The sequence below is a fragment of the Pelodiscus sinensis genome, chromosome 16 (assembly GCF_049634645.1).
Source record: "Pelodiscus sinensis isolate JC-2024 chromosome 16, ASM4963464v1, whole genome shotgun sequence".
NCBI lineage: Eukaryota > Metazoa > Chordata > Testudines > Trionychidae > Pelodiscus > Pelodiscus sinensis.
Window position 1 is genome coordinate 15410048 of NC_134726.1, and position 25009 is coordinate 15435056.

The 25009-nt window shown below is 42.8% G+C and overlaps 1 long non-coding RNA gene across 4 annotated transcripts in view; it reads right to left on the reverse strand.

The window, feature by feature from the left end:
- LOC142818588 (uncharacterized) overlaps positions 1–25009 on the reverse strand; it is a 185678-nt gene that overhangs the window by 104268 nt on the left and 56401 nt on the right. The window lies entirely within an intron of this gene.

Genomic DNA, 25009 nt, shown 5'->3' on the forward strand with positions numbered 1-25009 from the left:
TCTCTATGCAAAAGAAGTGGTAGAGGGAAAATACACAGCTCTTTATAACTACAAGGGCTGTTTTTATGAATAAGGTTTGATTTCAACAGAATTAAGTGAGTAAAAAGAATGAATAAAAATGGTGTCAGCACAGTTGTATTGTCTTCTGTATTCTACTGAGCACTTCTGGTTTTGATTACACCCTGTATAAGGCAAAAGCCAGAACCCTAGTGCGATTAACTAAACAGAACTCAGTCCTCTGAATGCCACTGGTTGCTTCATTAAAGCATGCATTCGCTAAAATGTGTCTGGCGTGGTTTCATTCTCTGTATCCAGCTATATCTGAGAAATAATTGAGTGGGGAAGGAGATATAAGTAGATCTACTAACATAACCATGTGACATCACTCACATGTAAGTCCTTGAAAGATTGGATTGATAGAGATTTATTTTAAAAAAATGATACAAAGCATTCAAATTAAAATACAGGATTTTTAAAATGCATCTTTAATATAGAACACAAGGTAAGCAAGCAATAATATAGTAAGCTTACTTTCTGGTATAATATGAGACATTAAAATATAAAAATAAAAACTTTTTTCCCCGCAAAATAATATTTTCAGGGCAGTAAATTATAGTTCTCTAGTTCCCACCAAACATCTGCAGGCAAAAAATTTTCTCTTTCCAAATGTTGGATTTTGTTAGAGTGCATATGTAACATTGTTTTCTCTCATGATTAAACCATACTTGCCCTTTGACCCATTATTTTCAGCCCAGACCCTTGGTGCCTTGTAGGAATGAAACTTCCCACCTTTCCCTATCCCACCCCCAAAGTAAAAGGACAGCACAATTCAGGAAAAGCACTTTCAAAAACAGATTCAGATTTAATTGGAGGATCAGTGAATAGAGCAGTGTTTTCTTGGCAACAGGTAGAAAAGCTGGCAATTAATCAGCTTCTCTTGAGCTGTATTTGGCACTGTACCGCTGGATCAGGAATTTGGATTTTAGTGCCTATTTTTTATTTTTCTTCCCCCCTTCCCTCCCACTTCTTTCCTCATTATCAAACAGTTTTTTCCCTAATGGTACTGAGAGAAAATTATTTTGCATGGTTTGTTATGAAGGTGAAACTAATCATGCTGGCCATTTTAATATGTAAACATTGGTGGTGGTAGTAGTGATGGGAATACTGGACAAACACAAGCGTTATCTGATAACAAAGTACGTCAAATAAACATGAGTATGTCAGAGGCTGGAAAGGGGAAAGAAGAAATCAAAAAGAGCTCTTGACAATTAAATTAATTTAATCATCATAGTATGAGTTAATAGAAAATACACTAACTTAGCAATAAAAGAAAACCCTTTAAAAATGGAATTCTTCAGCACATCTCATCGGTATATAACTTTAAACTGCTATCTGAATGGGTAAAAATGGGCCAAAAAACCAAAACACTACAGTCAAATTAATAAAGAAAACCAAACAAACAGATGAAATGGAGTCTCTGCTAAGAAACAGAGATCCCTTTAAAAAGTTATGCATGGATAACTCCTGAACATTGACATAAAGAGAAGTTTGCTGTTGCCTTTGGTGGGACCAGGATCAGGCCCATAAAGTTAATAGATTACTGGATATACAAACCAACATTTCACATTAGTAAACAGATACATGATCTCTTCAAATCAGTATTCCTCCTTAAAGAAAATATTCTAATGCCACTGGCCCTTCACAAGGTAAACAAAACAAAATGAAACAATAGATATAGTTACCATTGCTTGATGGAAAACACCTACTTACTTCACTTATGAAGATGTCCCTTAAAGTTAGCATGAGAGTAATAGCCAATTTTGTTAACTTAGATTGTTAGAATTGTTGTTCATCATTCTAAGTTAAACTGAAGAATGAAAGAATTAATTCACAGTTTGCATTATATCAATAACAGAACTGTTAAGCATAGGCCAAAAAGGATGAACTGATTAAAATGCCACATTGAAATGACTTTTATTAAAACAATGATGCATAACTTGTATTGTCTAAACTCTGCTGTATTTTCTCCTTTACATTTATCACTCTCACTTTTCATAAGATGCTAAAATTTGTACTATCAATGATTTTCATTGTCATTAGGAAAATATTAGTAATTAAATTATACTCAAGTATCATTACTATTTATTAATATCATAATATCATCTAGAGGCCACAACTAGGTTTGGCCCCAAAATGCATGGCACTGAATCGACATATAATAAAAGACAGATCCTACCCAAAAAATTTACAGTGTAAGGCCTCTTTGCACAGAGAGACATATATCTGGATGGGCTGGATGCAAGTACAGGGAACAACCACGTATAATGCATTGCAGGATCAGACCTAAAAGAACTGGCAATCTTAAACTATTAAACAGTCTTCAATGGTTTTCCTATCTTCAGTATGAAGGGGAATTTAGAGACCAACATTCTTAGACTGATTTTTAAAATGTATCACCTGATATTCCTTATATTACCCCAGTTTTATACAGACTCCACCAAGTTCAGTCCAATTATTCCTTATTTATTCTAGAATCAATTGTACGGAGCTCTTTTTCCTTAATTTTTTAAACTAGCTGTTTGGTGTAGCCCTCATGCCATCCAGAAAGAAAAAAAAACCCCCACTCTAGAAGAGGCCTGTTTTGTATCTTAAATTCCAGATGTTCGTGCCAGATACAATGTTTTAACCCTTTGTTACAAGTTACTGAATATGGCTTATGGTGCAAGCTTGTATCATATTCATTATTATGTTTGAAATTTCTCACCCTATGCAGTTTCTAATGTAAGGTCAGAAATAAAGCACAGACAGCATAATCTTTCATAGACGTTTTCCCAAAGAATGCAAACTTGACACATTGCTAAAGTGCTGTTTAAAATCAGATTTCCAGATTTCAAAATCAGAAAGTAGGACAGCATTTGGTTAAACTAAACTCTTATGCTGTCTTTTTTTTTGCCTAATGCTGAGTTTTGGGATTTTTTTTAAACTTTTAAAGAAATGGTTAGACAGGGTTAAATAGACTTTCTCCACATTTGTGCACACATATACACTGCGTCTAGACCGGCAAGCTTTTCTGCAAAAGCGGCTGCTTTTGCAAAAAAACTTGCCAGCTGTCTACACTGGCCGCTTTGAATTTGCGCAAGAACACTGACGATCTAATGTAAGATTGTCAGTGTTCTTCCGCAAATACAATGACTCTCCTGTTCGGGAAAAAGCCCTCTTATGCAAATGCTTTTGTGCAAGAGGCCAGTGTAGACAGCTGAGAACCGTTTTGCGCAAAAAAGCCCCGATGGCGAAAATGGCGATTGGGGCTTTCTTGCGCAAAACCACGTCTAGATTGGCAAGAACACTTTTCCACAAAAAGTGCTTTTGTGCAAAAGCATCCATGCCAATCTAGACGCTCTTTTCCACAAATGCTTTTAACAGAAAAACTTTTCAGTTAAAAGTATTTGCGGAAAATCATGTCAGACTAGACGTAGCCATATAGTTTAAAACCATTTATTTTAAAAAACTTAAGAGTTAATGAAGAACAGGATGAAAAGAGTTAAGTCATCTGAAACTATAGCTTTTAAGTTTGAAAGACCAAATGCCTTGTTCTATGAGTTTTCCCTGCAGTAGTTTATTTAACTGTATGGCAATGTCAGCTGTGGGAGCTTAAAAAGGAAACAAACATTCCGTAGGAAATGACAAAGTACAGTAGTTGCTTTATTAGAAATAATACAAAACAGAACAATCATGATACACTTTACATTTCTTTTAAGTCATTGAAAGTGCTTCATGACAAACATGACTTTAGAATTTAGAAATAATAATTTACTGGGATACTAGAAATAACTAGGGCTCTTTGAGTTAGAAAGGATAAAACTTCAAACATTTTAAATGGAAAATTATAGAGCCTAAGGCAGTGGTCCCCAACACGGTGCCATGGCGCCCGCGGGGCCATTTGTGTGCGCCCGCCAAGTGCTCGGGGCTGGCCTGGCCCCGGGCACGTAGTGCATGCATCGTGCCGGAGCCAGCCCGGGCGCATGGTAAGCACAGGCCCCGGGAGCGCCGCAAATTGGTTGCTTGTGCCCCGGGCGCGCGGCGCTTGGAGGGCGAGGGGGGGCGCTGGCCCCGGGTGCGTGACACTTAGGAGGAGCGCCGGCCCGGGCGCGTGGTGCTTGGGGGTGGAGGGGGTGCCAGCCCCTGGCGTGCGGCATTTGGAGGGGGTGCCGGCCCCCGGCGCGCGGCACTTGCAGGGGGGCCCCCGCCCCCGAGCACGCGGCTATGGGGGGGCCGCCTGCCCCCGGGCATGCATGTGTCCCCGCCCTCTGGCGCCCGGCCACGCCCCCTGGCACCCGGCAGCCTCTAAAGGTTGGGGACCACTGGCCTAAGGAGTATTTTCAGCTATTATAAGCTAGAGATGATCCCAAACCTAATGCCTAAACTTGCTCACGCTTACTCCTTGTAGAATCACAGAATCATAAAGCTGAAAGAGACCTCAGGAGGTCATTGAGTCTAGCTCCCTGCCCAAAGCAAAACCAATCTCAAATAAATCAACCCAGCCAGGGCTTTGTCAAGCTGAGACTTAAAAACCTCTAGGGATGGAGATTCTACTACCTCCCTAGGGGGGCGTTGGAGATGCCTGGCTCTGAGGGAGCGGTAAGGCATTAGGTTGGGGCGGGCTGGGAGTGCCTGGCTGTAGGGGAGGGGTGAGGCATTGGGTTAGAGTAGGGGTGGGGCTGGGAGTGCCTGACTCAGGAGGAGCAGAGAGAGAGATTTGCTAATATTTTGGCTTTTATTTATTTATTTCCAAATAAAATCACAAAATGTATTGTATTAATTTTATATCAATAAATATGTCCTTGTTTGCAATCGCACAAATAATTATACCTTTATGCAAAATTTGAAACTTACAAAGTATCTCAAATTTTCACAGAAGCCTGTTCTATTTGATTAACCACTGTCTACACGTGTTTTTGTTTCCACAAATTATGTATCATAAAAAATTAAAAAGTACCTTAAATGTATATTTAAATTAAAATATATATGAGCAAATAACAACAATTTAATACATCAAATTATTGTATTATACTCAAACAAGACCTTAAAAATATTTAAAAATATACCTAAAACATAATCTACAATAATAAATAATTACAACTTTCCGATAGGACTACATTTTCTTTGGTGGCCCTGAAAGCAATCAGTTTTCATTTGTGCGGCCCTCAGTGGGCTTCGAGTTTGACATGCCTGTTCTAATCCACTGTAATTCCTAGGTCTTTTTCTGCTGAACTGCTATTTAGCCAGTAGGTCCCCAGCCTGTAACAATGCTTGGGATTCTTTTGTCCCAAGTGCAGGACTCTACACTTGTCCTTGTTGAACCTCATCAGATTTCTTTTGGCCCAATCCTCTAATCTATGTAGGTCACTCTGGACTCTATCCCTGCCCTCCAACGTATCTACCTCTCCTCCTAGCTTAGTGTCATCTGCAAACTTGCTGAGGGTGCAATCCATCCCCTCATCCAGGTCATTAATAAAGATGTTGAACAAAAACGGCCCTAGAACTGAACCTTGGGGCATAAGTAGAACCAACTGTCATCCATCCATCTATCCCAGTTTATCTGTACAACTTCTGTACACAAAGAGGGTTTGTTTAAAATGCATTCTTTCAGATCTTTTAATTTTTTCCCCTCTTTTTTCCCTTATGTTCAGTACTTGGGTTCAGAAGATATTACGGTATGTAATTTTCCAGTAATAGTCTTGTACACATATGTTATCGCTATGAAAAATGAATATGATCCATAACTCTTTTTAAAAACTATGTAACAAAGAGTTCTAGTGTTGTCTTTAAAAGGTAAATATGAAACTCTTCTCTGACTTTCCTCAAGTAATTTTAGCTGCTTGAAAGGTTAACACATTTTCAGGAGATTGTTTACTGATCTAAGTGCTTGAATTTGACTCTCTTTTACATTGTAGCAGATACAGAATAGTGTATGGGATTCGTTCATTTACATCTCCTTTCTTCAAATTTTTTTGAAAAATGAAAACTTGTAAAATGAATTTAAACATCATATGAGGCTCTTGCCAAATAGAAATTACACCAATAGAAACATGTATAAAACCCTACATATGCCATGATGCATATCTTTCCTGTTTTTTTCACAGTTGTGGAAGTTTTCCTTACAGTGTGGTTCTGTTGTGAACTTGGGAGGAGCATGATTTGGAGGAATGCCTTGCAGAAGGTGGATGTCTTCTGTTTGAACAACTCTGTAGGGGGATGAAGCTTGAAGCGGAGTGTTTTGTTCCTCCCGCACAGCACATGCACATCTCCCCAGTCACTCAAGGTAGAAATTAGCATAGTGATTTGGCTCCATATATGTAGAGCAGATGTAGCTGTTTGTTCCAGGAAAAGTCACAGAGCTCTTAGATCAATCTACTAATTTAAATCCTAAATCTGTGATTAATTAAATATCTTGTTTACCTAATATATCCATGTTCAGAACATTGTAATATGCTCAAGTCACAGAGTGAGTATGGTGTGTTTGAGGTGCAGTTCCCAGAAGCATTTTCAGAGTTCTTGCACGTGACATTTCTCAAAAGTAGGCCCAGCTTAAATTTATGAATTAGAACCCTTACTCAATTACTATTACAAGCTTGCATTTTTAATCTTTATGTCAGGCATTCACATCATGAGACATTGTTTTATACAAAATCTAGTTATATAATTGTCCTTGACTCAACACATAATATTAATTAATATTCCAAAATTATAGGAAAATTAATCATTTCTAATAGGTAGACAAGTAAGGCAAAAATTTAAAAGCACAATTCAATGGGACTTGTGTTCCTAAATCTCTTATGGAATCACAGTTAGCATGTCTAAGGCCAGTCACAAGTCACCAAATCATGAAAAAAAATATGGTTATTAACAGTGTAAACTTTAAATGGGCAATATGAGTGAAATTCATAATGCAGAGGGGTCATGAAAGATCCACTGACTTTCCGAAGGCCTTAAATCCTTTATCTTATATGAGTGATGGTAAATTTATTAATTGCTAGAGCATTCTAAGGAGCTGGATTCCAGTGACAATGAACAGACTAAAGCTGTGTCCAAAAGCCATTTTAAGACCAGCTGCAGAAGCACTTTGAACTGAAAGTGTGGCCATGGCACGAGGGCTGGGAGAATTCTCCCGCACTTTATGTAAACCACCTCTGCGAGGGGACTAGCTAATAGCGCTGTTGCCTCGTTTACACTAGTGTTTTACGGCACACTAACTTGCTGTGCTGGGGGTGTTTTTTTCACACCCCTGAGCCAGAAAGTTACAGTATTGTAAATTGCGGGTACAGACTTGGCCTAAGTGAATAGGAAGAAATCAGGGAGTGAATGGGATGGAAGGTGAAGAGATGGTTACCTATTATTACCTCCAGCAACAGGGAGGGATGTTAATAGAATCAGAGGATGGAGTCAACTTTATGCTGGAGATGGGAAGAGTCCCTTAGAACGTAGTTCAGCAAAGCACTTAAGCACATATCTAAATACATATGACTGGGGTGCTTAATGCTGTGCATATACCTACACACTTTCCTGAAACTGGATTAGATTACCTATGCACTTAAAATTAAGAACACAGTTAAGTGATTTGCCGAAGTGGGATCCTACTCGGTCATTTAAGGGCCCATTGTCACCTGGGAAGTTTCTGGCAGCAAGGCTCCAAATTCTATGGGATTACTCAAGTGTTTAAAGTTAAGCACATGCATTGCATGTTGCTCAATTAAGGCCCAATAGAGGAGGCTTGATTCAAATTATCTTGGTGCTATTTTAATGTTTTTAATTCTTTACTGAGAAGTTATTCTTTTGGGGGTCCATATTACCAGATTGCTTTTATTCTGAGCTACTTTGCTCCATTCTTTTCAGTCAACTTTTATTGGTATTGGGAAGACTTTATCCAAGATTAATTTGGGGGCCTGTTTGTTTTAATCTTGTTCTTTGTCTTCTCCTCATGTGTTCCTTTACGGGGCTTAGGTACCGAAGGAAATAATCTCACAATGAGGCATGTAAAACAGGAAGTACTATTGCCTCTACTTCACAGAAGGTCAGACTAAATTATCAAAATGGTTCCTTTTGGTCTTGGAATCCAGTGCCTATGAAGGAAATATAAGCATGAACTAAGCATGTTAATAATAATTAAGGCTGAGAGTTTATCAGAGGCAACACAAGTCACAGATTCTGTATCTTTCTGGGACCTCCGTGACTTCTGCAGTAGCCCATGTAGCTGGCCCAGGGGCTGCCTGAACATGGGCCATTTGCATCAGTTGCTGCTGGGGCAGTCTTGGGTCACTGCACTCCCTCCCCCAGGAGTTTGAGTGTGGAAGTGGGCTCAGAGTTGGAGTGCTGGAAGGGGTAAGGGCTCCAGGCAGCACTTATCTCAGGGGGCTCCCTGGCAGTGGTGACATTTTCCTCCCTCGGCTCCTAGGTGGAGGCATTGCCATACACCTCTGCATGCTGCCTCTGCCCACAGCTTCCATTGACTGTGGTTTCCAGCCAATGAGAGTTGTGGAGCTGGTGCTCTGGACAGAGTCAGCATGCAGAGCTGCCTAGCCATGCCTCCACCTAGGAGCTGAAGGAAAGGGATGTTGCTGCTTCTGGGGAAGTGCAGAGCCACGTAGGAAGTCTGGCAGTCCCCCCAATGCCAAGATTTAGTCAGGGGTATATAGTGCATGTCATAGATAGATCACAAGCTGTGAATGTTTGTTTACTACCTGTGACCAATCCATGACTTTTACTATAAGTATCTGTGTCTAAAATGTCGTCTTAATAACAATACTTAAACTGATCAGCTAATGCATTCAGCACTTTTTAAACACGGTCTTAATGTGTGAGGCTTTGTACATATTAATCAGTTAGCTTGGATAATGCCAACACTTTAGGGAAAGTTCATGATGCATACCCTGGATCACACCAAAGGAGTCCAGTGATAGAAGTAGCAAAGATCTCAGTGGTAAAAAATTGGATTTTCATATTTTCACAGAAATATTAGCGGAGACACAGAATGGAGCTATGTAGGCCTTGCTGGCAGAATGCACATATTTGATTTAGAAGCCGATCATGGTGAGCCAAGGCGTTGTGGAGTAACTGTTCTGGCAAACTGTCAGTGTCATAATGGGAAAATAATGTAAATTGCAATATATGAAGTATTCCAAAGAGGTGAATCATTGAGAGCCTGAACAACAGGAGATGAGGACTGGAACATTAATGTAAACTCTTTCATCTGCAACAACCCTGTTATCCTAAGAAGATTTTAGTCATTCTTTTGATATTCAGGAAATTGCACCTCCCAGTTTATTAATCATTTCCAGACAAGTAAAGGAATTTGTGTCTAAGTAAATGATAGTGTAATCTGACAGACAGAACACAGGCTCAGAGCAGTGAGCTCCTGCATACAAACCCCAGTTTTAATTGTGACTGTGTGGTCTTGGCCTAATCGCCTGCCTTCAGTTCTTCAGTTTCTCCATCTCTACAGTTGGAATAATGCTACTTATTTCACCTTCTCCCAAGAGTGTTGTGATGATTTATTACCTTACGTCTGTTTAGCAGTTAGTGAGAGCTGCCTTTGAAATATCTAGGACAGTTAGAAAAGTGTATCAGTAAACAGTAGTAAATCAGCCCCTGAACCTGAAGGCACTTATGCACATGCTTACCTTTAAGCATGAGTATAATTGATTTTGGTATGAATAATCATACAGTCACAGCTAAGCATGTGCTTAAGTGCTTTGCTGGATCAGGGCCTAAGTATAAAGGTGTCTGCATTAATATAAGGGCTCCACTTTCACCACTTAATTACTCCGAGGCTGAGTCTACACTTCCATTTGTAAAGTGCAGCCACGGCAGCGCTTTAGAGCAAAAGTGTGGCCACTAGGGATGTAAAGGACTAGTCGATTAGTCAACTATGCGATAAGCAAATGCTCATTGGATAGCTGACAGGGTGGTCGACTAGTCGCTTTCCCCCCTTGCTGCCTCTATCAGATAGAGGCAGCGGGTGGAGAGGGGGGAGAAAAGGGAGTACTTAAAAGTGGCAGCACCATATGGAACCCCGGGTCAACTGCTCCATGCAGAGCTGCTGCTTTGCATGCTGTGGAGAGCCCAGAATCAGGTTCCTTACGGCATTTCAAAGCGGCAGCGCCACATGGAGCACGGGGTCAGTTGGTGTCTCTTCAGCTGACCTCGGCTTCTGCACGGCGCTGTCGGTTTAAAATGTGGGGTGGAGCCCAGGATCAGCTGGGGACTCCCCAACTGACCCCAGGCTCTGCGCAGAACTTCAAAGATTCAGCCCGGGATAAGCTGGGGACTGAACCCAGGTTTCATGTTGTGTGTGTGCTTTGAAATGTACAAGAGTCCCTAGTGGGGGCTCTTGTGCACTTCAAAGAGGAAGCACAGCATGGAGCCTGGAGCCAGCGCAGAACTGAGTCCCTTACTGACCCCAGGCTACATGTGACACTTCCACTTTGAAATGTATTTCAAAGTGGAAGCGCCTGCATGGAGCCCACAGTCAGCAGGACTTCCCATTGGCCCTGGGCTCCATGTGGCATTCCAACTTTCAAATGCACAAGAGCCCCTGCTGGGGGCCCCTCACCCCCCTGCTTGGTGCCCGGCATCACCCCAGTTGCTCTGCTCCGCCGCTTCCCCGAGTCTGCCACTGCCGCTGCTGAAAGTAACGAGCGGCGGACAAGCGGTGGAGCAGAGCAGCTGGGGTGCTGCCGGGTTGGTCCCGCAGTGCTGCCCCTCACCCACCTGCTTGGCGATAACTACTGCAGTCGGAGGGGTGGGGAGCCCACTCCCTTCCCAGAAACTTTCGGCAGCTGCACGGGGCTTCCCTCGCCTTCCTGCAAAACGGCAGAGGGTTCACCTCTCACCGTGCCATTTGCCCCCTCCCTCAGCTGGACGCAGTGTGGGTCCCGGCAGACCTGTCACAGGGGTATAATCCCCTTCCCCTCTTCTCCACTTCCCTTTACCCCTTCCCTTCCCCTGGGGCTCACAGCAGCTCCAATTGTCCAGCTGGCTGGAGCACTTCTGGGTTCCAGTTGGTGCCAGACCATTGGGAGTGCTAGACCACTGGATGCTGGACAATTGTAGTTATTTCAAAATAGCAGTAGTGTAATGCTTTGTTGCTGCTATTTTGAAATAACTATTCCCCTGAGTCATTCAAATAATTACTCCACAAGTAATTACTAAGTTGAGGTAGCGCAGTCACATTAACGGAGTCTGCCGCGGACTAATTTTGAGGCTTCCTTGTAGTGTGGCTATGCTATTTCAAAATAGTTACTTCAGGAGTTATTATTTTGAAACAATTTCCTACTGCAGACATGCCCTTAGATTTTTTTAATTCTTTTTTTCATTATTTTTTCTTTTGTTTTCTGGTTATTATTGCTCTGATTATTAGTTAATGTGACATTTTTATTTACATAACATCATTTATTTCAGTACTACACACTCTACTTGTTTTTATAAATGTAAATGTCTCCATAGTGCTGTTACCTGAATATATATCACAAATAATTCAATAAAATGTATGCTTGGAATGTGGTAGATGAGGACTCTTAATCAAGCTCTCAGTCAGCTCTATTGTTGGGAAATAACAAGAGATCAAAGTTCAGGGTAATGAGAGGATGGCAGTTTTGTCTCCTGGTATTATTGATAACCTTTTTTTATGAAACCACAGAGAAGACTAGGAAGATCAATAGCTGCCTGTGTCAAAGCAAACATGTTGCTTCAGGACTAGAGATTGCTGTGTTTCCCTTTACTTTTCAGAGAAAGCTGTACATTTAATTAGCTGTAAAGCTGAGCTTCTACCAATTTCATATACAAAATAAGTATGTTCTCTGCTGTGTAATTTGACAGGCTATTTTATAGTCAGGGTGAAGAAAATAACTAGGCCCAAATTCTTAAGTTGCTCTGCATATGGAACTTCCATTGCAATATAATAGGGAGTTATTTATATGGCGTTTTCTTTCTTTCTTTCTTTCTTTCTTTCTTTCTTTCTTTCTTTCTTTCTTTCTTTCTTTCTTTCTTTCTTTCTTTCTTTCTTTCTTTCTTTCTTTCTTTCTTTCTTTCTTTCTTTCTTTCTTTCTTTCTTTTACTATAATCTGTTTTTATCTTTTCATACTTCACAAATTTGTAACCAAGAAAGAGGGGAGAAAAGCATTCAAAGATCAATAGAGTCATGAGACAGACATACTGTGTTAGGCAGGACTAAAACTTCCTTCATCTTAATCCTTATTGATAAAAGCATGTTTATTTGGAATAGCATATCTGCTGCGTGTTCTCTGTCCACTGTCTTCTAATCAGGGTCAAATGCATCTGCACTAAAGGTCATAAATGAAGAGACACACTAGTGCTTTAGTGCAACTCCAATCTCCCAAAACTAGTTGCATATCCTTTCAAGCAAGGAGAGTGAAAAACAGAATGAAGCCTCAGAAGCGGGGTGGACTTTAGAGCCTGAGTTACAGCTCCAAAAGACTGTCCATACAGCTATGGACTCAGACTGGAGGTTCGCTCACACTCATTCCAAAATGCCGTGTACAAAGACTCCAGGAGGGACTGCCAACAGGCAGAAATATGATCAATGTGTAATTTTGGTGAGCTTGTTTGTTTGTTTGTTTAAAACCATGCAGTCAAGTTTCTCACAGTTCACCAGGCAGAAATATGTGGCATGTGTTAGGCTGTGTCCAGACTCCATGCCTCCGTCGACGGAGGCATGTAGATTAGCCAGATCGGAAGAGGGAAATGAAGCCGCGATTAAAATAATCGCGGCTTCATTTAAATTTAAATGGCTGCCCCGATCTGCCGATCAGCTGTTTGTCGGCAGATCGGGAGAGTCTGGACGCGATGCCCCGACAAAGAAGCCTTTCTTCATCGACACAGGTAAGCCTGGTTTCACGAGGCTTACCTGTGTCGATGAAGAAAGGCTTCTTTGTCGGGGCATCGCGTCCAGACTCTCCCGATCTGCCGACAAACAGCTGATCGGCAGATCGGGGCAGCCATTTAAATTTAAATGAAGCCGCGATTATTTTAATCGCGGCTTCATTTCCCTCTTCCGATCTGGCTAATCTACATGCCTCCGTCGACGGAGGCATGGAGTCTGGACACAGCCACAGTGTGTTTAGAAAAGTTATAGTGGTAGTGGGTACAAAAATTGCCCAGATAGGCAAAAAGGCTGGCATGCCCTTTCCTGTGCAGTCTAAAAGGTACCATGCAAGCAAATCATAAGGGGGAGATGGAGTAAGAACATCTTCATACCAGCATATTCAAGCCCACTACTCATCACAAATACCAGAGCATCCCTTGGAGAATGGTTTAATTTGCAGATTTGTTTGAGATCTTCAATTTAAGTTACTTTTAGGGACTTGATTTGAAGGAAAACATTTCCCATGGCCACACTACTCTGCTGCATTGCACCATCTCAAATTTACTTTCTCACTCTATTCAGATCTTGTTGGCAATCCAGCTGAGCTCCAGTGAGAATAATACAAATGCTAATAATGAAAAAATAAAGAGTGCATGTACTGCATAGATTAAATTTAATTGGAGCAGCCAGAGCTTGTCCAAAAGAGTGAGAAATTTTAAAAAATTAAGTTTTAACTCATCTTCTCTGCTTTAATTTTTGTCGGAATTTAAGGGAAGGGAAAAAGGTTTTTTAGAAAACAGCAACTTTTGTACAATTTAAAATTTAGATTTAATAACTGCAGATTTTTCTTGAATTTCAGCAATCCCAAAATAAATCCTATTGTGCTAGGTCTGTGGTTGGAAATGGAGCCAGAGCACACAGCAGCTCCTGACCAACAAAATGGTCCCTTAGTTATCTTTAGGGATTCTTTTATGTGTAGTCAGTAGTACAGGAATTTCCATTTTTTAGGATCATGAACTGTAAAAACTGGAAAGTAGCACAGAACTCTTAGGGACTGTAGAAATTTTCTTGGTTTGCTTATTCTTTTATGTTTTAACTAGTAATCTTTTCAAGTACAGTACAGTGTGACAATATTTCTCATGGGTGAGATTTTAAAAGCAAAAAGTCAATGACTATTAGCCAGAATAGGTAGGAATGGTGTCTCTAGCCTCTGTTTGTCAGTACCTGGGAATAGGAGACTGGGGATGGATCATTTGATAATTACCTGTTCTGTTCAGTAACTGGAAACTGGGCTAGATGGACCATGGGTCTGACCTAGTATAACCATTCTTGTGTTCTTATTTAACTTAGGTGCCTATGTGCTTTTGAAAATCTCCTCCATACAGCCAAATCTTGGTTAACAGTTTTGCAAAATGTTCTGTGATTATCAAATAATAAAAAATCATATATATTAATAAACAGAAAAGACCTATTCACTCATCCGCATACCAATGCAAGATTGTTTCTTATAGCCTATTACGGAAATACTATTTAAACAGATGAAGACTCAAAAACCATGCAATATTTTGAGATTAGAATTGTTAGGAAACACTGTTAAAAAATTAGGGTATAATCTGAAGCAATATGTTTCTCGTTTGAACCTGTCCTATTTTCTGTCCAGAAATGTCAATGGATATTTCAAGTATAAACTGAAAGTTAACAGGGGAGCTTTTGTTTTCTTTTGTTTTTCAAATGTTGACACTTCACAAACATAAATCACCTTTTAACCTAGGCACTTCCAGTCCATGTGCTTTTGTTTATTAATTATGTTATAAAACAGGTCTGAGCTTTTTAAAAAGCATGTTATTTAAAAGAATACCATACATGAAGATTCTGATGGATCCTATTCAGCTGGGGTATGTCTACACTACAAAGTTAGTTCGAACTAACGGACGTTAGTTCGAACTAACTTTCATAGGCGCTACACTAGCGCTCCGTTAGTTCGAGAATTAAGCCTAGTTCGAACTAGCTAGTTCGAATTAAGGGGTGTGTAGCCCCTTAATTTGAACTAGTGGGAGGCTAGCCCTCCTCAGGTTTCCCTGGTGGCCACTCTGGCCAACACCAGGGAAACTCGTCTGCCCCCCTCCCGGCCCCGGGCCCCTTAAAAGGGCACGGGCTGGCTACGGTGCCCATGCCAGGTGCAAGCCTGCCAGCACCCAGCCAGCAGACCCTGCACCTGGCACGGATCGAGCCACCCACCCGATGCCTCTCAGCCCTCCTCCTCTTCCCGGGACCAGGCTGGCGGCTCCCGGGAGCTTGCCCCGGACCACAAGAGGCGGGCACCCACCTGGGCTAGTGCGGACATCGTGGACCTCGTCCACGATCTCCGCACTAGGCACAGGAAAGAGGCCGGCTTGGGCAGGAGAGCTGCCAGCCTGGCCACCCAGGAGCAGGTGTGCAAGAGAATCAAGGGGGTCCACTGAGACCCCCGACCCTGAGCCCTGAGCTTACAATGGCCGTCCTGGGTCAGACCAAAGGTCCATCTAGCCCAGTAGCCTGTCTGCCGACAGCGGCCAACCCTAAGGACCCTGGAGGGGATGGACCGAAGACAGTGACCAAGCCATTTGTCTCGTGCCATCCCTCTCCAGCCTTCCACAAACCTTGGGCAGGGACACCACTCCTACCCCCTGGATAATACCACTCCATGGACCCAACCTCCATGACTTGATCTCACTTCTCTTTAAACTCTGTTCCAGTTCTAGCCTTCACAGCCTCCTGCTGCAAGGAGTTCCACAGGTTGACTCTTTGCTTTGTGAAGAACAACTTTCTTACTAGTTTGAAGCCTGCTACCCATTCCTTTCCTTTGGTGTCCTCTAGTCCTTCTATTATGGGAACTAATGAAGAACTTTTCTTGATGCACCCTCTCCACCCCACTCATGCTTTTATAGACCTCTATCATATCCCCCCTCCGTCTACTCTTTTCTAAGCTGAGAAGTCCCAGTCTCTTTAGCCTCTCTTCATATGGGACCTGTTCCAAACCTCTGATCATTTTAGTTGCCCTCCCCTCTCCCAGCCTCTCTCTTCCCCTCTCCCACCTCCTTTTCCTAGTCTCCTGAGTTTTGTTCAATAAAGAGAGATTCTATTTTTGACCACATGTTTTCTTTATTTTGTACATCATGAAGGGGGGCTAGGGAGGGATAAGTGGAAGAAGGTGAGGGAGGAATGGGGTACGAGCACCCGATGGGGAGGACTGAGCTGGCTCTGCGGGCTTCTGGGGGTGGAAGCTCTCCTGCAGCCCCCCAATTGCTCCCTCTCCCCAGATGGCAGCCTGCGGCAAGTGCAGCCGGTCTGATAGCCGAGTGCTGTGATGTGCCCAGTGTGGGCACTCAGGGCACTCCAAGCCAGGACTGCTTTGCAAGCGGGGCACCCCTGAGAACTGTCTGTCCGGGGTGGGGGTCGGGTCCCTTTAAGCACAGCCCTCGGCTAGCCTGAGGCAGTAGCTCCACGCTCTAAGTCCTCATCTGATGCCCTGCCGGCACTGCTTCCGGCCTCCTTAACCCCGGTTCAGGGTCCACTTAATGTGGACATGCTAGTTCGAATTAGCAAAACGCTAATTCAAACTAGTTTTTTAGTCTGGATCCGTTAGTTCGAATTAGCTTAGTTTGAATTAGCGCTGTAGTGTAGATATACCCTTGGAGATTATTGATGAATTTAGAGCTAAGTGTGAAATAGACCCATCTTTCTCATATATTCCTATCATTCATGTGCGGTTTCTATTACCCCACAATGAAAGAAATTTAATATTTTTCTCCATGAGTAAATGATTTTATAGTCCACTGGTTTATATACACTAGAGCTGGATCATACTAATTAAAAATCAGACAGAACAGGGCCATGGCTAGTTTACAAATTAAGTGAAAAAGTAGCAAATTTCTGACACAATTAAAAATTATATAATCTACTTATCCACATTCCTAAACCACAATAAAATATTGTTGGAATAACACAATCTAGAAATGGAAAAAATTCAAATGTTATTAGAAAGTGAAATAGGGCATGACAACTCACTAACATCAAAGAGCCCCACTGACTTCAATAGATTTAGGTCATACTCATATTCCTCAATTGCTGATTAAAATCCAGCATAATAAATTATATTCCACTGATAATTATTTGATGGCCTATGCAAAATTAGGTTGGTGATCTCAGTTCAATATGTGGATGATAGTTATATACTTTGCAAAAATCACCATCACCCTTCCCAGGCCTCTGTGTTGGCAGTTGCAGCAAAGCCATCAAGGACTCTCAAAACATGTGGGGGTCATTGTGAATACTCAACTGAACATGAACTCCTAGTGCAATGATATGGCCAAGGGAGTTAATGCAACCCTGGGAATAACAAGGTTATTGTATTTTGTACTGAGCAATGATGACTGAAATACTGTGTTCAGTTCTGATGCCCAGAATTCAAGAAGGATTTTGATACATTGGAGAGAATTCAGAGAACAGCCATAAGAATGATTAAAGGATTAGAAACATGCCTTATAGCTATGGTGACCATATTTTCTGAACCAAAAATAGGGACACAAATTAACCACACCCTGGACACCGCTAGCTACGTACATGACCTGCATCAGGAAGTCCCATCCCTGGGGTAGTATTTTCAGGATCAAGATGGCTAGATGATCAGCAGTAAAGGATGTCAAGTGATCCCTCTAAGAACTCCTACCACCATCCTCTACCAATAGGGATAGGTTTGGGCTCTATAGTAGCCCCTCATACAACTATACTGCAATTGCATTAATCCAGGCCCCAGACCTAGGGTCTCAGGACACTGCAGCACTAGAGGTCCAACCTCGGTTCAAGATGAGATCCAGGATCCGAGACCTATTACTTTGCAGTGTAGATGCAGCCCCATTTGACCCAGGGCTTGGGAATCATCCAGAACTATCCCACAATTTCATAGGACAACTTCCTTAGTCCTCTTAATGGATGATGCTTACTGGTTCCAATTAACTGGTAATCAGAGGGGGCTGGAGCAGCTCCCCACCTGCTACAGGCAGGGGACTGCTCCAGTCTTGCAGAGGGCCCGCTGCAGACAGGGGCTGCTCTTGTCCAGAGCAGCCCCTGCCTGTGGAGAACCCGGGGGCCCCACAGGAAGGGACTGTGCCAGTGTCCAGAGCAGCCTCTCTCCAGGGGGAGTCCAGCTAGCTCTGGACAGGCCATGGTCTGGAGGAGGCTGGGAGCCAGTGGCAGCCCCAGTGTGACTGAACATTAACCAGTTAACTGATTGATGGGAATTTGCATCCCTAATGAGATGTCCTACAACTGCATTTTTTGAAGTTACTACAAAACTATCAAGTGCCCTCCATTTCCACAAGCCAGAATGACAATACTGAACTAACCATGACAATTACCGTGTCACTCTCCCCACCACTGCTTGAAGGTACATTTCCCATGAAGATCAATGGGGCTGGGCTATTTTATATGTAAAGCTACTGAGAAGCCACTGGGCTTCTTGGCACCCCCACGCCCACAGCCCAGCTGAGCCATGCACCGGTTCCCTGCACCCCCCCTCAAGCACAGTTAAGTCCCGCACTGGTTTCTGGTGCCCCTTCACAGCTCAGTTTCTCCTGATCTCCCACAACCCAGCTGAACCCCACACCTTTTCCCTGCACTCCCTTGTAGCCCAGTCTCCCCTGATTCCCCTCAGCCTAGCTGAGCCCCGTGCCTGAGTTCCCAGTGCCTCCCCCCCCTCTGCAGCCCAGCTGAGCTCTGCAGCCCAGTTCCCAGAACTCCCCCTTGCAGTCCAGCTGAGCACTGTACCCAGGTTCCTGGCACCCCCCCCACCCCAGTCCAGCTAAGCTCCACACCGGGGTTCCTGGTGCCTCCCCACCCTCCCCCACAGCCCAGCTGAGCACTGTACCTGGGTTTCCGGTGCATCCCCACTCTCCCGCAGCCCAGCTGAGCCCCACACCCGGGGTTCCCAACACCTGCCCTCCCTCGCTGCTGTCCAGCTGAGCCCCGTGCCTCTTCCCTGTGCCCCCCCCACAAATCATTTGTTTTTACGCGTTCCCAACAGATACCGCCTTCTGCTACTCCTACAGAGCAAGAAGTGTCCCTGTCTCTTATTCCCAACAATAAAGAAGGGGGAGGGGCTCACTTCACAGCTGAGCTTGGAATCTCTGGGCTTTTCAGGACATTTCAGTGCTTCACAGGGACACTGGAACAGAAGATTAAAAATCCCGGATTTTCTGGATGGATGGTCAGTGTACTTATAGCTCTAGACTCAAAGGGTATGTCTAGACTACATGTCTCTGCTGACAGAGGCATGTAAAATAGGCTACCCGACATAGTCAATGAAGCGGGGATTTAAATATCTTCGACTTCATTAAAATAAAAATGGCCGCCGCGCTGTGCTGGCTCAGCTGATCGTCAGCACAGCGTGCGAGTCAAGATGCGGATTGATCGACAGGGGAAGCCTTTGTCGACCTCTCCCTTATGCCTCATAAAATGAGGTTTACAGGAGTGGTCAACAAAGGCTTCCCCCGTCAACCGATCCACATCTTGACTCACGAGCTGTGCTGACGATCAGCTTAGCCGGCACAGCATGGTGGCCATTTTTATTTTAATGAAGCCGGGGATATTTAAATCCCCGCTTCATTGACTATGTCGGGTAGCCTATTTTACATGCCTCTGTCGGAAGAGGCATGTAGTCTAGACATACCCAAAGAGATTAGTGTTTTTAGCTTAACAAAGAGAAGCTTAAGGAATGACTTCATTACAGTTTATAAATCTCTTTATTGGGATTGTGTGATGTCCCCATCTTGGAACACATGGATACGAGAATGAGAGCTTCCCTGACAATGGAAAAGCATGTGGCGATTGCACTGAGAAAGCTGGCTGCCCAAGATGGCTACAAATTGGCCACCTATCAGTATGGAATTAGTTAGCCCAATCTTTTCACTGCGACTGTGAAACACAAATGCAGACAGTAAAACGTGGTGGTGGAATACACAATTTGAAGATTGGAGGGTGCCCTGCAACACCTTGCTACTTCAATGATGCAGCAGTTAGATGGCTATCAACTTGGGATGTATATGAAAGAAGACTAAAACCCTCAAACACAAACATGGCTACTTCTAGAGTGGCATGATTTTCTGGAAATGCTTTTAACGGAAAAGTTTTCCATTAAAAGCATTTGTGGGAAAGAGTGTCTAGACTGGCATGGACGCTTTTCTGCAAAAGCACTTTTTGCGGAAAAGCGTCCGTGCCAATCTAGACGCGGTTTTGCACAAAAAAGCCCCGATCGCCATTTTCGCGATCGGGGCTTTTTTGCGCAAAACAAATCTGAGCTGTCTAAACTGGCCCTTTTATGCAAAAGCTTTGCACAAAAGGGACTTTTGCCCGAACGAGAGCAGCATAGTATTTCCACAAGAAGCACTGATTCCAGATAGCAGGAAGTCAATGTCCTTGCGGAAATTCAAGCGGCCAGTGTAGACAGCTGGCAAGTTTTTCCGCAAAAGCACATGCTTTTGCGGAAAAACTAGCCAGTCTAGACACAATCACATATGTTTAAGTAATATCACAACTCTTATACACATAGGCTACATCTACACTGGCCCCAAATTCCGGAAAAGGGATGCAAAGCAGGTAAGTCAGCATAGGGAAATCCGCGGGGGATTTAAATATCCCCCGTGGATTTAAATAAACATGTCCGCCACTTTTTTTCCGGCTTGGGGATTTCCCTATGCTGACTTACCTGCTTTGCATCCCTTTTCCGGAATTTGGGGCCAGTGTAGACGTAGCCATATTGTAGGGAATTTATAAAAGAAGTTGACAGGAGGTCAAATTTATCCATAGCGTATCTCTTTTGACTTAAATGGATGAATTTAATTTAAGAACTTAAAATGTTTTGATTTTGTTGATTTGTATTACCAATTTAAGATTAGTTATACTGAATATAATTTGTCTGTATGTTGGTAAAATTAATACTATTGTATCGGCTGAATTATGGTATGTAAATGTTAATAAATAATAAATTATACATTAAATTTACTTCATTTTTCTAAAGAAAACCTATTATCCTTAATGACATGGTTGATACATTTCACCCCCAAAATTGTCTTTAAAGTTATCTGCGAGTTGTAAACTTTCTTTTTATTAAAGCTTTATGGAAATGGATTCTCTCTTATCAATCCTTCCCAACTTCAGTATTATTTTTTGTAATGGCACTTAGGCTTTATCTACACTGCAAAATGAGTGATAAAGCGTTTGTCATGTACAGGTGATTAAAAAAATCCTCCTGAAAGATAAAAGCTTTGCCAGTGGCAGTGTAATTGTCAGTAGAAGAACTCTTCTGCCAACAATGCGAACCTTATTTGCAGGTAACGGAAGTATTTTTTCAGCAGAAGTGCTGGCAAAGAGTGTTTACACTGCCAGCTTTTATGGACATGACCGTGTTGATGGAATCATGTCACTAAAAACTATGTGGTATAGACAAAATCTTAGGCCTTTTTTACACTGGCACGTTTTGTCACCAAAACCTGCCTTTTAGTGACAAAACAGTGAGAGCATTTACACTACAATGTGATTTTTTGGGGGGAAAACACCCAGTTTTGGTGACAATAAACTGTCAGCACTGTGAGAGACTTTTTTCTTTTCCTCTCCCTTTACTATTTACAAAGAGCCAGTGTAGACTCTGCTGTTTGTTCTGTCAAGTGAACTGACTTCCACCAGTATCCCACAATGCTTGCCCTGATGGCTGTGCTCAGTGTTTTGTGATCTCTGCTGCCCTGCAGGTGTGCATCCCTTCCCTTTTAAAGGTCTGGGAAGTATCTGACAGCTGAGTGAGCTGCTCTGTTTGGGAAACAAACAAAAAACAAATCATTGGAATGCTCCTGCTCTACACTGCTAGGAACATAGCAGCAGGAGAGACTGCTGTGCTGCTTTGACATTCCTTAGCACAGAGAACTCAGAAAGCTATGATGGAAACCCAAGAAGCACAGGGATCAGCTCTGCCTTCCCACAACAATGCACTGTGGGATGCTTACCCATATTGCTTTGCTCTATCTGTTGACAGCAATGTGGCCATGAAATTTTGACAATGGGAGGCAGAAAAACAGATTTACCAGTTTTCACTCAGTAACTTTTGCATGTCGACAGCATTTCATTGCCAAAGCTTCCCAATGTGGATATTGCCTTAGTCTTAACAATATACAATTTCTTGCATGCAGGTCTAGATCACAGCTGGAGTTTAAATTATACTGACTTCTAAAGAGAACCAAGCAAGCAGCTTTCCAGCTTACTACGTTTCTGTGGTAGAGTACAATGCATTGTTTTAGCACTCTGTTCTTCATATCTGATATTTCAGACATTTTGGTCATATCTTTCACTTTTCACTGTGCATTTTAAATTTGTGAACTTGTACTCATAATTTCCATATCCACTGGGCACTTTGCCACAGAATCAACTTTTTGTATAAATATAGAAGTGCTCTTGATTTGTTTGCTCTCTGGAATCTAAAACTTGGATTTGAGTAGCAAACTTTAGAAGCAGGATTCTGACTATTTTAACTTATAGTAGATACACACATTTCTTTCTTATGCAAATTATGTCCTTGATTTTATAACTGAGCTAAAAAGACTCCTCTCTCAAAGAACTCAATGAAGTCTAAGGGGCTGTATGGTGGATGCAGAAATCGGCATCCACGCAACCTTTTACAGGATTGGGGATTTATAAATCTTTTCTGTTGAGTAAAACCAGAAGAAGAAATGTGTTATATATGTTATATCTGACATAATCTGTTAGATGGTAATTTTGCTTATGTTCCTACAAATGTCTGTGTCACAAGTGTCAGTTTAGAAATACAGTAATTCCTCGTTTAACACTATACATGCGTTTCTGAAAATGTTTGTGCTAAGTGAAAACATGCTATGCAGGGTCAATTTTTCCATTAAAAATAATGGAAAAGGTGGGGGTTGCGTTTCAGGTGGTGGTGGCAAATTCAGTTTTTTGTTGGTGCTCGGTCATCAACATCAACATTAGATATCTAGCAACACAAGATTTCTAGCAACACAAGTTGCCACGGTTTGTTAAAATACAAAGATAAATGCGTGAGTGAGAGAAGGAGCGCTGTGACCATGTGTATTCATCCACTCATGCATTTTACCACAGTTTTCACCAACTTAGACTGCCACACAAAGTAGTCCGCCACTTGATTATTTTCGTGTTATTTTGGGGATGGTCGTGTTATTTGAAAAACGTTCCCCCCCAAAAAAATTGTGCTATTGCAAAAATGTGTTAAACGGGCACGTATTAAATGAGTAATTACTGTATAAGACGAGTAAAATATCCACTAGAGAAAAATGTTTATCAGGCATTTTGCCAGCAGAGACTGGTTTTCATACGTGAATTTAAGAAAAGTTACTCAATCCTATCAAATGTTACAAGACCCAATCTGTCTGGTGAGGGGGTCCTCATTTCACTGTGACTAAAAAGGGGAATTGATCATTCTCACTTAATAAGTAAGAGTTCATTAGTTAATAATAATGAGTTAAAAGCATGAGAAGTAAAATCTAGTAAAAATACCTGCATAATGTTATAAGCAATAAAGTAAAGAAATAATTCACAGTGCAAAAAAACCCAATCGCAAGAGTTTGCTGATGGTTAATACTGTGGTGCTATTTTTAGCATGAAGAAATCAGAGATGGATCAAATTAGCTGAAAAGTGCTAAATGAGCTTGTTAACATGTACCGGCTATCCCATTAATCTTCCCCGACAAACATTAGGAAAAGAGCCTTTTTAGAGTACATTTGCAGTAGCTTTATACAAATGTAAAAATATTAATTTAAAATTAACATTGGGAATATTTTATTTCTTTGTTTTCAAATCAGATAGCAACCATATTGCACATTTGTTTGTTCTTTATGCACATTTGGGGAAGGGGAAATAACTTTGCTTTCTTGTTACTGCAGGTGATACAGCAGTGTTTGATTTTTTATCATTTAGGAGTGAAAAACACCGTTTGAAAGTACTCAGCTTTGCTGGCTTCATATCATTTTGTGTTTCATAACACAGCTGTCTGGAATACTGGTGTATTTTTTTAAAAGATAAGGAGGAGAGAATTTAGAATACAGGCAGTCCCCGACTTACGCGGATCCGACTTACGTCGGATCCGCACTTACGAACAGAGCTTTCTCGCCCCGGAAGTCGGGGCGAGAAAGCCCCGTTCATAAGCTGCTCCGGTGCCCCTGGTCTGCTGGAGACCGTCTCCAGCAGACCAGGGGCACCGGGCGGGTTCCCGCGCTTCTGAGGCTTTGCCAGAGCAAAGCCTCAGAAGTGCGGGAACCGCCGCTGCTGCCGCTCCAGTCTGGGTGCCTGTGGTCTGCTGGGGACGGTCCCCAGCAGACCACAGGCACCCGGACTGAAGCCGCAGCCGTGGCGGGGTCCCTCGCCTCTGAGGCTTTGCCAAAGCAAAGCCTCAGAGGCGCGGCACCCCGCTGCCGCTGCGGCTCTGCTCCCCGTGTCCCTGGTCTGCTGGGGGGGGAGGGAGCACACTAGCTGCGCCCCTCCCCCCCCAGCAGACCAGGCTTTTGTTTTGGACTCTGGGGCAGAGCAGCTGGGGCGCTGCCGATTGGTCCTGCAGCGCCCGTGGGCACTACTGGACCAACCCGGCAGCACCCCAGCTGCTCTGCCCCAGGTCCTGATTCAGCCGCTGCTGGTCAGTTTCAGCAGCGGCTGAATCAGGACGTCTGGGGCAGAGCAGATGGGGTGCTGCTGGGTTGGTCCAGTAGCACCCCAGCTGCTCTGCCCCAGGCGACCCCAAGTCAGCTTCTGCTGAAACTGACCAGCGCTGACTACAGGAAGCCCCAGGCAGAGTTGCTCTGCCCCGGGCTTCCTGGAATCAGCTGCTGATCAGTTTCAGCAGCAGCTGACTTGGGGACACCTGGGGTTCTTAAGTTGATTCTGTATGTAAGTCAGAACTGGCGGTCAGTTTCAGCAGTGTCTAAATCTGGATGCCAGTTCCGACTTACATACAGATTCAACTTAAGAACAAACCTACAGTCCCTATCTTGTACGTAACCCGGGGACTGCCTGTAAGCAGAGACATGTTCTCTCTGTGTTTCCTCATTTCCTCAGTTTAATTT